A 14,342-nucleotide genomic window follows, 5' to 3' on the forward strand; every position below is an offset into this window, starting at 1 on the left:
GATACTAATTGTTTGGATAACAACAACACCCATGGTAGCTGCACTGAAAATATTCTGCTATCACATAACATGATACATGATCAATTTGGCCAGTTCGCGAAAGGAACAAAATGCACCGACAACCAAATTGCCCCAAACTAAATCTTGGTACATTGGTCCAAGGCTCCTTTCACATCTGTTATTTTTGTTCAGACTAAACTGAAATGTCTGAATGTCTGGACCAAACACGTTTGCCGCAAAAGTGCCCAATTGACCCAACTCTGTTCTCAAATATCGATACTGATCTTTCAGCCTATGTTGACCTTATTCCAACATTTTGAGTCTGGAAGTTCATTCTATGTCTCAGTAAGCTTTTGGCATTTTCTCCCCTTTAAGCACCTGCTCCAGGAAAACACTCATGTACGGACGCTAATCTTGCTTATCAGTTTAACAGCTTGTCATTCAGGCCTCTGGGTGTTTGGGTTGAGTGATAAACTCTCACTGCTCTGCCATCTACTTGTTTAATAAAGTACTTCCACTTGACTTTACACGGCTGAGTTGGATGAGGGAGTAGTGATTGTGTCTGGGTGTCAAGCTGCTAAAAAACGTCTCTGTAATTTTATTCAACAGAAACACCTTCAAGCAGATAAGAGTTAACAATTGATAATAATCCCTGTAATAGGCTTGAATGTTATGAAACCTGAAGTTAAGTGGCAGCCTCTGCTCTCTTTGTTTGCCTGCACAGGGGAGGTGGACATGTGTGCAGAGCCAGGCCCTTTATCCTTCCTGTTCAGTTACCAGAGGCCTCACACTTATCAGTTCCAGATCTCACAAGAACAGAGAGAAAGAGAGACCACTGACAGGAAGGGGATTTTTTTCTTTCCTCCCTCCCCCTTTTTCCTTTAGCGAGGTTAACAGAATGTCTGCACCCCTCACATTTCACAGAGGACAGCAATTATTCATTGGGGCTTACGCTGGTGCGACAGAACCAAAGACCAACCTGGCAGCCTCCAACACAAATAAATATAAAAAGCTAGCTGATTAACAGAGTAGTTGTATATCTAACAAAATGTTTTGATTTCAGTCGTTTCGAGTAATTTGTCTTGCCTGTCTGTCTTTTGATGTCGGATGGCTGTTTCCAACAAAGCAAACAACGCTGCTGTTCTACATAGGAGAGTGCGGCTCGGGTCATAATTTTCTCTCTGAGACCAAGAGAAAATTAGCCCACGTGGACCTGAACCCCGACAGGCATTCTGTTTTTGTGTCCGACCCCAACCCAAGCCTCATGTTTTCCCTAATTGCAGGCATGTGCGGCATAAGAAAACACATATATTCCAGCTAACGGGACCAAACCCGACCCAAACCTGAATATCATTTCAAAATGTTTGTCCGAAACGTGGCCCAACGTGTCAGGTTTAGAGGTCGGGGTATCCACACTTTACTACAAGCTCCTCAACCTCAGAGGTTACAGTTCCTCTACTTGAGACTTGCCATTCCCTTTGACTGCAGCCTTTTCATCACACCCAGCTGTATTTTTTGCCTCCACAAAGGCAAAGCTCACATCGACAGCGAGAGGGAAGAGATCTGTCATCGAAAAGTGGGAGAGAACCGACTGTGAGGCTCTCATGTCACGTCCCTGTTCATGTCAGATCCCACCTCGTGTCACTTGCTCTCACTGTCTACCTCGCATGACATTTCCACAATAATCACTTTGGTTTATCCCACTCAGCTGTGTGGAGGGGCAGATGTTTGTCGGGGCACTGTATTCCTCAGGATTCACATTGCTCTAATCAAGATTAACCACTCTTATCTATTCAGTGTGTGTGTGTGTGTGTGTGTGTGTGTGTGTGTGTGTGTGTGTGTGTGTGTGTGTGTGTGTGTGTGTGTGTGTGTGTGTGTGTGTGTGTGTGTGTGGATGCTGGCTGTCCCAATTCCTAATCCATGACGCCAAAGCTGTATTGTATAATACAGTGGACGAACCAATTACATTCCCTTTCCACGACATAATTCTCCCTTTTAGTGGCTCGTACGCTAAACTACATATTGCATAAGGATAAACTGCTACATTGCTGGTGAGGCGGATCATCATGACCTGCTGTGTACATCCATCCGACTACATACAGTACAGTACTTGCATATGGGTTTAAAAAAAAAAAAAAAAACATTCAAACAGACGCAACATCTCAGCACTTTGTTACTCAGAGGCCCCCAAGGAGCTCCTGATGAAATCAACATGCTCTGCAAGGTGAGCCGACCCCGGCCGCACACAAACTGCTGCCATCACATGTTTACCAAAGACACTGGAGCGCAGTGGAGGACAGAGCGTGTCCGTGCAAACAAAGCTGCAGTGTTTAAATCAGTGTGTGGTGGCAGGGGAGGCCGATATCTGTTTCCAGTAACAAGCTTTGTTTGATTCCAGCTGTGACACAACATCTTTTCCAGAAATATTTCAGGCAAAGCGACAACTCAGTTAATTAGGAAGTGTCCCCACATAGCCTGGGACGTCTCAGGGATTTAATAATAACAAAATGAATGTGTGCACACAGATAGCTAATCTGTGCTTGCAAATTATTTACTTCTTGTGCACAAATTCGACACTCATGCTCTCGAAATTTACAGGATATAAAAGGTAAGTGATATTGTTTTCCTATGTGTGTTCTTGCAAAACAGGCAAACTACTCGCAGGGCTAGTCCTGTGATACATCTGATCAGCGCTAGTCAATTGCCATAATTCTATTATTCTATTAGCTGGCTCCATTATTTCTACAGCAAATACCAAACTACAGCAGCAAATTGTGTGTTCATGTGGTGTGGGAATAATCGAAAAAATGGGTTCCTGGCTCGAAAAATTCACGCGAACGCCATGTCAAGTCCGAACAACTGCGTAAGTCTGAGAAAACCTTGTTACACAAGTTGCGGAAATGCTAACATCACTTATAAACTATTTTACAATCAGCTCTCAATAGTAACTCCTAATGTCAACTTGTTACACTTTTGTCACTTGCAAACTATATGCTCATCTCTCCCATGTGTCTGAGACCAAAGCTTTTAACCAGACGTTTTATGATTGATGTGAATATGTTGTAAAGTATGTTTATGCCTGTCCCACTCACTTACCAAGCAAATATTTAAAAAAAAAGGGGGGCCCAGGTGTTGTTTAAACGCTCTAAACACATAAATACAGCATATTTTGTTTACTATATCCATGTTTTTTCCATATTCCGGATTTAAAGCACCTGGTAACACTAAAGTCGGAACGGCTTCCCAACTGGGATAATGGGACCTTCAGAGGACCTTCTAAACGCACAACAACCACAGTTCCCCCGCTGCAGCAGAAACGGCCAGTCAAGAGCATCAATTTCAAATTTGTGAGGTATCATTTGAAACCATCTGCTGAACTCTGTCAAATTATTAAAAAAAAAAAAGACATACCTATGTTGGCTTCAATCCTCGATTCTTCACCACGAAAGTCCCCCCCACCCATCCACACACCAGGCGGGGAAACACTCCAGCGCCTCACGTCTTCTTGTCCCTATGAGAAATGACACGAGAAAAAGAAAATACATCAATCACCGCCGGGTTATCCATCAATCTCCAAACATTGAATTATTACATTTGCATCTCCCCCTCCCACTGAAAACCAAGCCCACTCAGTGATTTCGCTTTGGGCTCCGAGTGGCTTCCATCTGCACCTTGCTGAACGTGATACACTTCTTCCCCGCACGGATAAGCTCCTTCACGCTCTCGTGCCCATGAAGGACGAATCAAAAGAGCAGCCGATACTTCACATGATCGGCAAGGCATCATATACATCCCCCGCAGAGTAAGTTCACTGTCGTGGCACATTCACAATTCACTCGCGATTGACAGATAAGCCTATTAAGAGAGGCCTTCACTGTAGTTTAGCACTTAGCTCGGCTGGCAGGGCTCGTGCGTGTGCCCAGTGACATTCAGACCCTTCACAATGACCACATTAGTTGAAAAGGTGAAAACCAATGTGTGAAAAAGCATTAGCGGGTAAGAACCTAATACAATAACCCAGAATATAAAAGAGAGTGTAGACAAATACTTGAATCATGAGTTGGAATGAAAGAAATATGGATTTATCTTTCTGTTAACAATCTTGTCTTATCTACAGTCTGTCTGCAAGAGTTTAATTTCCCTAATGAATCGATCAGCGTAATCACGAGCTTAATAACAATCGGCTGGATTCTGCCTTGTGTTATCCTTTCCATAAATAATATGAGCCTCTGCTGGCATGTGAGAGAGGATAAACAAACAAAAGAAAGTACTTTGAATAGTTTCATTAAGAACTACTTCAGTAGCTGAATGAATGAAGTCATGAATTAATGACATCTGAGAACATCCGAGTGTTGTTACTCTAGTTTGTAGTTCCGAAAATAAGTCAAATGTAAAGAAAAACTTTTCTGTGTGAAATAAGAATTTATTGAATTTAAGGGGAAAGTTGGGCCTTGGCAAAGGCAGTAGCTCTAAGTGTAGACATGTATACGGTATAATCTTAGTATAACTTCCTATTGGAGTATGACGCATTCCCTGGGTTCAAGTTGTAGGATGAAAAATTGACATGAGTCAAGTCAGACTATGTAAATGTTAGTCATGTAAACATCACATTCAAAATAAGGTCAATAGACAAAATATTGCTGTCTTAGTAAATAGAAAATAAAAGTTCTAGACCCTTCTTTAAATTAGGGGATAAGGTAAAGTAACAGCTCTGGATCTTCATCTTTAGGGTAGCAGGTCACTGGGTAGCTGTAAAGAGTACAAACAAGCTATTGGTCTCTTTCTGTTATATCCTCTGCTGAACTCAATTTTTCCCTTAACTCGCTCCCTCTTGTTCAGAGGGCGCGACACTAATTTTCACGGAGTCAGAGAAAAAGTTGGAGGGCATCAGCACGCTTTCTTTTCTTTTTTTTTCCACTCCCCCGAATGTTTAACTATGAAATTTCAAGCAGCTAAATTGGATGGTAGAGGAACAGAAAGAATAATAATGTCTTCAGGGGTGTTTGCTCTCGCTCTGTGAATATATGTGAGGAGTAAGTAATACAATATTCCCCTCCTTTATCATCGCCACCTTAACATCTCTGGCTGTATCCTGTTAGTATCGTTTTGGTCAGGCGTCTGCTGGGTGACACACACCACGCCAGTCGTTTCTGTCCTCTGGCTTCTCCTCATGCTTTGGTTGACAGGACAAGGCTAATGCTCCATATATAAAAACTGTATAACCATAAGGTGTATTTTCACATTCAGCGGGAGAAGGCAGTCCCCTGTGCCTTGCACTTTTTTTAATCCTCTTTTTTTTTTTTATCACTGCAAGATTTTTCAGGCAGCATTTCTCCCCTCTTGGAAGTGCCGCTCTGTGAAAAGAGAAAGTGGAGGAGAGCTGGGGGCTCAATGGGCTGGGAGAGAGAAGGGAGGGAGAGGGAGAAGGAGGAGGAGGAGGGGTTGACGCTGGGTGCCTCCTTTTTAAAGCCAGATTCTCCCCAGATACCTCTGTCCTATTCATCAACAGCTTTTCCAGGGCTGTGAAAAATCAATGTGCTCTGCACTGCAAACAGTTCATAATGACGGGGGATGGAGGGAGAAGAAGAAAAAAAAAGCTCAACTGCAACAGAATTGATTTGTTTAAGTACAATAACACGGCTCTGCAGCGCGGTGAGGAGGAGGCTCAAGCGCCCAGACAAAGACTGACTGGCAGCATGTAACCACAAGCAGTAATTGATAAACTGCTGGCAAAGTGCAAATCTGAACTACAGAAATCTGTTATCTAATTAAAGGAGTTTTTCTCTGAATTGCCACAGAGGAAAAAAAATACACTCAAGTGAATGTATCTTCTCGAAGAAACACTAAACCACAAATAGACATAGAATAGATTTTTTAAAAGTTAGATCTTCTGAATTTTTTCTTAAGCAAACTTACTCTCAGTAATTGCATTAATTATTTGTTTTACATTGGTTTAACATAAAGGAAGCATTTGAATTGCTTGTTTTATCTAAACAATAATCTTAGCTGTTTAATATTTAATTCACTGATACTAAACTAATGGTATACCTCCGCCAACAGTCCCCTTAAATTTAATCAAGCTGCACCAAATTCCACACACTCGTAGATATCAGGTCCCTGAATGAGCCTGATCAAGATCCATCAATTATTCATTGGGAAAACAGAGAAAATGTTAAAAACACCCTCACCTCTCACAATGTTAGAGAAAGTGATAAAACTCCTGAACACACAAACCAACCAACAAACAAGCAAATGTACGGGGGGGGGAACATAACCTCCTTGGCGTTGGTAGAAAAAAGAAAATCAGCAAATCCTAGTTAAAAAGTCTTAAACTACTAATTATTGACAACAATTGATTTACTGATAAATTGACCACACACACGCACGCACACGCACACGCACACAACAAATCCAATCCACATCTGCTCACACACACGCATTATTTGTGCCTTTGGCAAAGCGTCACTACATCCTAAGCCAATTCAAAGCACATGCAGAGTGGGTTTGATGCTGCATAAAGCCAAGTCATCAGAATGTTTAAAAGATAACACCACGCTTCTCAAAGACTAAAAAGCATTCACAAGGTGAAGTTTCAAATCTCCTGATGCTGCAAAAAAATAGCAGGATCCTGGAGTAAGTTGTGTCAAAACAGAACGGCACAATAAAACATTTTCTCCCTTTCCTCTTTTAACCCGGACACAGAGGTGCATTTATCATTGTTATTGTTCCTTCACAGGGGCACTTCCAGGTTTAATTGGATCCTCATGAGCCGTGTTCACATATGAACTCTGGACAATGTGCAAAAATCAGGTCGGGACATTGTGCGAAGTTGCCCTTTCACACATGCAGGACACAACCAGAGATTGTCAAGTACGTTCTCACCTACTGGAAATATTTTTGGTTTCGGTTCAGGTGAAGGACGGCGCTTGGGGAGAGGACACAGCAGACATGAAACGTCTTCAACACTCTCACTCACTAACTGTGGGTAATTACTGACTCTATTCACACGTCGGCTCAATTGGATTTCACACAGATATCACAACTGTCGTGTTCAACCAATTCGGAAAAATTCCTGTTCGCACGTGCACTTCCTCCAGGTGACGTCCAGACGAGTGCAGTGTAAATCCCCCATTGTCGCTGCATTTAGCCACTGAAGCTGGAGCACGCAGGAGCATTCCTCCTCCATCAGCACCAGGTTTTACTGAGTGCATGAGGGACAGTCATCCTGTGCAAAGTGGCCATGGAAGTTGCTGGTGGGTGAGACGGGCGGCGGGAGCTGGACACCACCTGCTGACCCTGGACAATGACAGGAGAAAGGCACTTGGGGAGAAACCTGGCTCGGCTCTCAACGCTGGAGGGAAAAGCTCTTGAGAACCACAGGTTGTCCATTCACCCAGCCGCCTCGGAGGGGATATTAGTCCCAGTGGGCCACATTTGCATTTTAACTGGTAAATATAGTATGCCCATAGACGTGAATCATGCGAGAACAGGGAAACAATGTGCTGAGGTAAACAAGAATTACTATGAGCTGATGAATATGCAGTAAAATTAATAACGCCAGGATGATACTTCAATAATCGTTGGAAGTCTTCCCTGTTTTTTTTAACCACATAGCATTTGATTAGAGCCGGAGAACTGTGTGAAAAGGAAGTTTTAATCACACCATCATGTTCTTAGTAAAAAACCAGCTCTGAAACTTCTGACCTCCCATTCACCTCCCTCAGTAGTGCTCCACTTCCACTTCATGTTACCTTGGCACAGAAATCCCAACTCTTCCTCCGGGCTGCTTCCTGTTGTTGATATGCTCAAGACACGCAAGATCGACCGAGATACACATCTCTGCGTTTCAAAAGACGCCCGACAAAGACACTTGAAGTCAAAGGAGGAACGCTGGAACAGCTAACGTAGGAATGGGGAGCCTGTTTGTTCCTAATGATTCTCAGCAGAGAAGCTGGTTTTCATTTTAGGAAGATGAAAAGAGGATTGAGTGGAAACACGCTGGTAATCATCTCGCCTCTGTTTACATGTTCACTAATAATGTGATTATATACAAATTAATTAAGGGAATACTCTGACTTCTGCAACTGTCGTGTTTAATTGGGTTGTTTTAGTGACAACAACTTAAAAAGGTTGATAACTCATCAATCTTTCAAATGACGCGTTTTGTAGATTGTATTAGAAGTGCAACAAATTATTAATTTCACTATAAATTAACATTTTAATTACCATTACTGTAATTCAGTGAATGCACATTTCAGTGTAACGCAGGTCATAACAACACATGTAAATAGTGCCATTAGAATAATATTGACATTAAATGTTTTGTCTGGTTTTAACCCAAATGCATTTTGACCTGCAAAGCACAAACAATATGCACCTTCACTGTTTGGTCCACAACAACACTTTTTTGGGGTAGTGAGGACTTTCAGACCAATTGCAGGAAGTTGAGACAGCATTGAACAATAGACGAAGAAAAAGAAGTAGAAGTCATAGCCAGAATACAATGTTTGAACAACGAGGATGTTCACTTGGGGCATTCAAACTAGTGTCAAGTACTGCGCCTGAATAACAAGATTAACTGGTTCATTAATTGTCTCCATTCAAACGGAAAGACGACTACTACTGCTGAATTGAGAGCATTGTGACGTCAGACACACATCCGTCTACAAACCAGTCAATGTCAAGTATAGGTAGATGTACGTGTGTTACACAAAAGTCTTAAGTCTGCCCCCGAAATTCCAATATGAAACCAAAACTAACTGGATCAAATGTAAACAATGTAACAAAGAAATGACCATTGATTCTGACTTTCAGTTGTGAAAACACCCATAGATTAGTCACCTCTTAATAAATATTAAGCTAATGTACAGCAGCAGGGTTATGATGCCTGTATATACTGTATATACTGACTGACGATCCAGGTTAACAGGGTAGGGACTGAGCGTTTTCCCGACACACATGCGGCAGATCTCAGAGGACATCCGTATGCAGTGATTACACTGGATGATCATGTTGTGGGCCACAGCCATAAACATGAAGTGTATCACTGCAGTGATGATTACAGGTTTAGAGATAATGGCTTTTAACGTGATACATAAGAGAGCATGAGACACCAGCTCAGTTAGCTGCCCAATCTCCACTCTCTATACTGATTAACACAAACGCCGGCGCCTGGTTAAACACCACTGCTGTAATTATGTGGAGCCTCACTTACCTATACAACACACACACAGGCAAATACACTTTGTGCAAAATGGTGCAGTGGTGCACAACTGTGAGCCACCAGATCAACATCACAGCAACTACCAGTTTGTGTGTCTTATTTATGCAAATGCAGGTAATTTACTTCCTGCTGCGCGTTACTTCCCAACGTGTTTGCCCTCCAGCATCAGTTGGATGTGTCGAGGATGAACCTAAAGTGGAACAATTAAATCAAGTCCTCCCAAAAAGGTTACTCTTTCATTAAGAGTCATTTAAAGGTTACAATTTAAGGTTTATTACAACTTTGGCTTAGATTGTTTTGTTTTGGCATTTGATTTCCTAGTTTTTTTCTATGATTTCCTAGTTTTGTCTATTATTTCCTAGTTCGGGGCAGTTGTTTGTGTCAGTTATAATAACACTGACCCAACAAAAATAAAGTCCCCACTTGAGTTTGCTGTAAGGATTGTTATATCATCCAATAATAAATATTAGTGGAAAAGAAGCTAGCTCAGCTAACTCCTTACATTACATGAATGATGTCCATAATCATGAGGATTAGGGCAAAATTGTATGAAACTGGATTTCACACATTATCTATGGGTTTTTTTTCTAGTTCAACACAGGCAGCTGATGCTTATGTCTTACTCACATGAATGAATGGCTTCAATATTATTTCTCCTCCTCCGCTCTCTACAGTGTATCTTGTTTCAAAAGTGAGAGCAGCCCAAGAGGGCGTCTGTATTTTGCTTCCTTTGTTTCCGGTCTTTCCCTGTCGGAGCGAGAAGGTGGTAGCGGCTCCCACGAGGGAAATGGAGAGAAAGAGAGAAGGTGTGGGCTGCTGGCAGAGCCGCGGAGCCGCAAAGAGCTGCTGCGCCATCTGACCACCGACATAAAAATGATGCCCCCTGCCTTACCTCCCCCTGCTCTGTCCTGCTTCATCTGCAAAGCAAATCACATGCCCTGCAGCCAGAGATTCCTCCCTGGTCACCTGGCTGATCCACCGGCCCCTCGAACAAGAGGAGGCTTTACTGGAGGTGAAAGACTTCATAGTGTAATGGAGACAAGCACGACACAGAAACAGAGGGCAGATCTTCCGAGCCGATTTCAAAGTAGGGGTGGGGGTGTAATGAGGCCTGATTTGTCACGAGAAATAACCACGGACCTGTATTTGCATTTTCAACCCCTCTCTTCACTTCCCTCCCTTATCAGTTCTTCCTCCTTCTCGTAATAAGGAAAGAGAAAAAGCAATGAGAGGGAAGAAAGGGATGGGGGGGGGGGGCAGACATATACACAGAGGAATCCGGGGAGGGGGAAAGAGAGCACATTACTATTGGGAGGGAGAAAATGATTAAAGGCTGAGATGAACACAATCTGCTGGTTCCAGAGGAAAGAGGGAAGAATTTCCAGAGCCAATAAGCGAAGCATCACGGGGAGGACCTGCCTCTCCCTGCTATTCAACCATGACCATGCTGGCTGAAGCACATTTCCTACATCCGCCCTTTTACACCCGCCTATGGCATGCGTGTTTCATGCACATGCAGCCATTAGCGGATGTGGAATATTGATTTTGCTTCCGTGTATTCATAGGCGATACTACGGCTTCGACACAGAACTGTGAAATGTGGGATCCGTTGTGACTGCGACTGTTGCAGCTAACCAGGTATAATAGTGTTGCTATGACTCAGTTGCAGGCGACTCTTGAGGCAAAAGGGGAGAGGAGCAAGGAAAACAGCAACATCAATAATGAAGTGAAGGAGATGGGGGGGAAGAAAACAAAGCTGTTCATAACAAATGCGAAAACAGGCAGAGCGTCTCATTGCGAGAGCGCTAACGACAATCAATTAGCAATTGCTCATGATCTTGGGTGCGCCAGAGTATAAGGTGTCTTAATGAGTCCCATTTCCATTAGCTGCTCGACTCGAGAGGCACGAGGAGGAGGCTGCTCCCACCAGCTCCTCCATCTCAATGCCTAATGACTGCGAGAGTGGATTACTCCATCAATTCCTCGCTTCTCTTTGTTTATCCCCTGCGTAAATAATGGTCAACCATTACAATGCATTAAACGGGCCACTCACCGCAGAGCGAATGAGCGGGAGAAAGAGGAGCATGCTCCGACGGCATCCTCCAGTGATCTCCAGGAAATCGGGTAATGCCAGCCATGTGGTGGCAGCGTGGGGGACGGCGAGGGGGAAACAAGAAACAAATATCTGGCTGGTTTTTACTGGGAGGTGTGGTTCAGAGAGTAAACGATGGAAAAGGAGGAAATGTGTAGGAGTGTCATATCTAGAAAAACACCACATATAGGCAATCATGTTCAACCAAGTTACCACAAGACTTGTTTAACGCAGCGGTGGAAGGAGTACTGCAAAACTGTACTCAAGTAAAGGTTTTGTAATCAAAATAGAAGTAAAATTACTTGCACATATGTCTGCACCTCACACCCCCTTCTCTCTCTGCTTGTTTCCTCAAATAAAGGATTAAAATATCTTTTTCAAAAACATTTACTCGGACAAAAGTATAAAAGGGAAGCTGTTGAGTAAAATACACATAGTTCCCAGGTGAGAACCATAAAGCAAATCATAGATTCCAGTCATGCCCTTTGCATAGAACCGATAATTACACCACAATGGGGGTCCATAGACTTGATGTGGCAAAATTACGCTACACAAATCAAAGAGCTGCAATTTCTAGGAGAGAATTACCAGCAGAATAAAGCAGCAGAAAAACATGTATATTTAACTACACAAAAGCTGCAGCTGACAAACAGATAAAATGCTAGTAGTTGTTCATGGTGAGCTGCAACTATCAGTTTGTCAATACCTGTCTGCACGTCATTCTGTGAGTCTCGTGCACTGCAAAGTCCTCCATGATCTGCTCTAGATGGTTAACACCTCACTAATGGTACGAGTGAACGCTAAAGGATCTGCCGTCAGTATTTCAGGGTTTACACCAGGACCAGCATGCACCTGCTGATCTCACCACACGGCAGGTGTGTTTCCCTGAAATATTTGGGTAAAAAGGGGTCTAGAGGGACTATTTCTTTACTTGAAAATAGTTCCTGTGAGGTTTTCACAGCTGGATGTGTGAATTATTCTCAGTTTCTCAGTGTTTCTCAGAACCTGAGCCATAAAACGTAAAAACCATCCTGTAATTTGGGGGAATTTTACACCGGTGGTGTTGATGAGCATCATCAGTGATGTTAAGAGATGGATTCAAGCTTCATCATTATCACCACACAGAGGACTTTATTTGTGTCATATGAGAGAGTTTAATGTACCTCTGTTGCTGCAGTGCTTTTCACACTGAATTGTACCGATCAATATTTCACCCAAGGCTCCATCCCTCCCTTTCCATTCCCCTCTCTCTTTCCCCCTCTCATGTCACAGCACCGGACAGGATCAAAATTAAACATATCAGCAGAAAAACACACAAGTGGAAATGATCTTGCCGCGGCCGGCCGCTCGGGTCATGAATTCAGCTAACAGTGCTTATCACAGGCTGCTGCTATTAGTCTTAATAGCTGCGGTGACAACCCGCCTTGAGAGAAGATGGGCTCTGCTTCCCCGGGCTCACCTCAGACAGGTGATTCTCATCTGCGGTCTCTTCGTGTGTCATAGCAGAGCCCAACGCCGGCTGAGGAATGTCTGGCGGCTTATTGGGGCAAAATAATCAGAACCTGACAGGCAATTACAGACAGCAGAGCCATGTGTTCCCTCACACTGCATCAATCGAGGAACAATTAAGAGTTCAATCAGTAGAATTCAATCTTGAATTATAAGGGTGTTAAAACCCAAAACACACACATATGCTTTGTGCAAATATGACATACTCATATAGAATATCATAAGCTGCAGAGCACAGCAGGGGATCCCCCACTGGATTCACCGCCAGCAAGTGTGGGGGGGTTGATGATGCTTTTAACACGTGAATAAAACAATAATAGAAAACAAATATCTCCCGGGGAAAAAGCGGTGTCATACACGTAGAGGACACTGATGAATGTGTCAAGAGTTTGTGGTGATAAGGGCCGACACCGGTGTCTGAGTGTTGTCAAGAAAACCACGTGATCTACACAGCGGGGTTAATACGTCACTTCCTGCCTCTGCCTGCTGCAGCCGGCTGCTCCACCTCTTGCTTGAAGAATGCAGAGGATTTGGTGCTGTTGGGAAAACCTGTCTAGAAAACCTCGTGCTGTGTTGTGCATGTGTGAAGGGCAGACTGTGGGTGAACTCCAACCACCAACCATCTACGACTCCAGTCTGACTATTGACCATTATTTTCATTATGATGTTTAAATGAGTTGCTAAATAGAATATATTCCATTTACATGTTACAGATCATTGTCTGATTATAACTTCACTATACATCCACTAGGTCAAAAGTCCAATATTACTGGTGCCTGATTTTAAATACACTTTTGGGCGTTCTCTTCTTCTTCCTTATTTTTCCATTTTGTTAACACCTGAACCCAGGTCATCCGTCGTTAAGCTGGTGGTAACTGCCATACATGTCGATGTTGCAAAATTCTGTGTCCAATTAGATTAAAATGTGATTAAGGTGTATACATGTCTACATAATGTGACTAAGGTCAGAATACTCCACATGTCTTAATTTGATTATTGATAATTTTGAGTATGACCTTATTCGGGTGAAGGTAATCAGAAAATGCAGTTTACATGGTAGTGTCTTATTCAGACTTTTATCCTAATTGGGTTAATATTGAAATATTGGTTTCCATGCAAACGTGTCTTTTATGCTGCCTGCACTAAACAGCAGAGAGAAAAAGCAAACAACAAGCTAATGAACAGTTAAAAAGGCACATTTGTCCTTCGTATATGAGTCGAGCTAAAAACAGTTAAAAGATTGTGAATATCGAACTTTGCTTATTGCTCAACACTCAACTCAAATTCATCAAGTTGCTCCGTGTCTGCTGGATGCATAAATAAAAAATAACTGCTACGTGTTGTAGCTATAATGAAAGCTTGCAGCTCGCCTTCAGCGGGCGGCGCTACAGAACTTTAAACCCTGCGATAAGATGTTTCTTGTGAAATGTTCCCCGGGAGTTATCGCTGACTTCTCTTCCTAATTCCTATGTACACAGGCTCGCACATTTGACCTCCTGTCAGAGAACAAGATGTTTT

At 42.8% G+C, this 14,342-nt stretch overlaps 1 protein-coding gene across 2 annotated transcripts in view; it reads right to left on the bottom strand.

Moving 5' to 3' along the window:
- The window catches only part of LOC117752669 (zinc finger MIZ domain-containing protein 1-like), a 112,394-nt gene that overhangs the window by 78,144 nt on the left and 19,908 nt on the right, over window positions 1-14,342 (bottom strand). For both annotated transcript variants that reach the window (XM_034570215.1, XM_034570214.1), the window contains exon 2: window positions 3,412-3,511. The gene's annotated coding sequence lies outside the window, so the exon portion shown is untranslated. The remainder of the gene's footprint in view (window positions 1-3,411; window positions 3,512-14,342) is intronic.

This window comes from Hippoglossus hippoglossus, chromosome 19, assembly GCF_009819705.1.
Source record: "Hippoglossus hippoglossus isolate fHipHip1 chromosome 19, fHipHip1.pri, whole genome shotgun sequence".
Classification (NCBI taxonomy): Eukaryota; Metazoa; Chordata; class Actinopteri; order Pleuronectiformes; family Pleuronectidae; genus Hippoglossus; species Hippoglossus hippoglossus.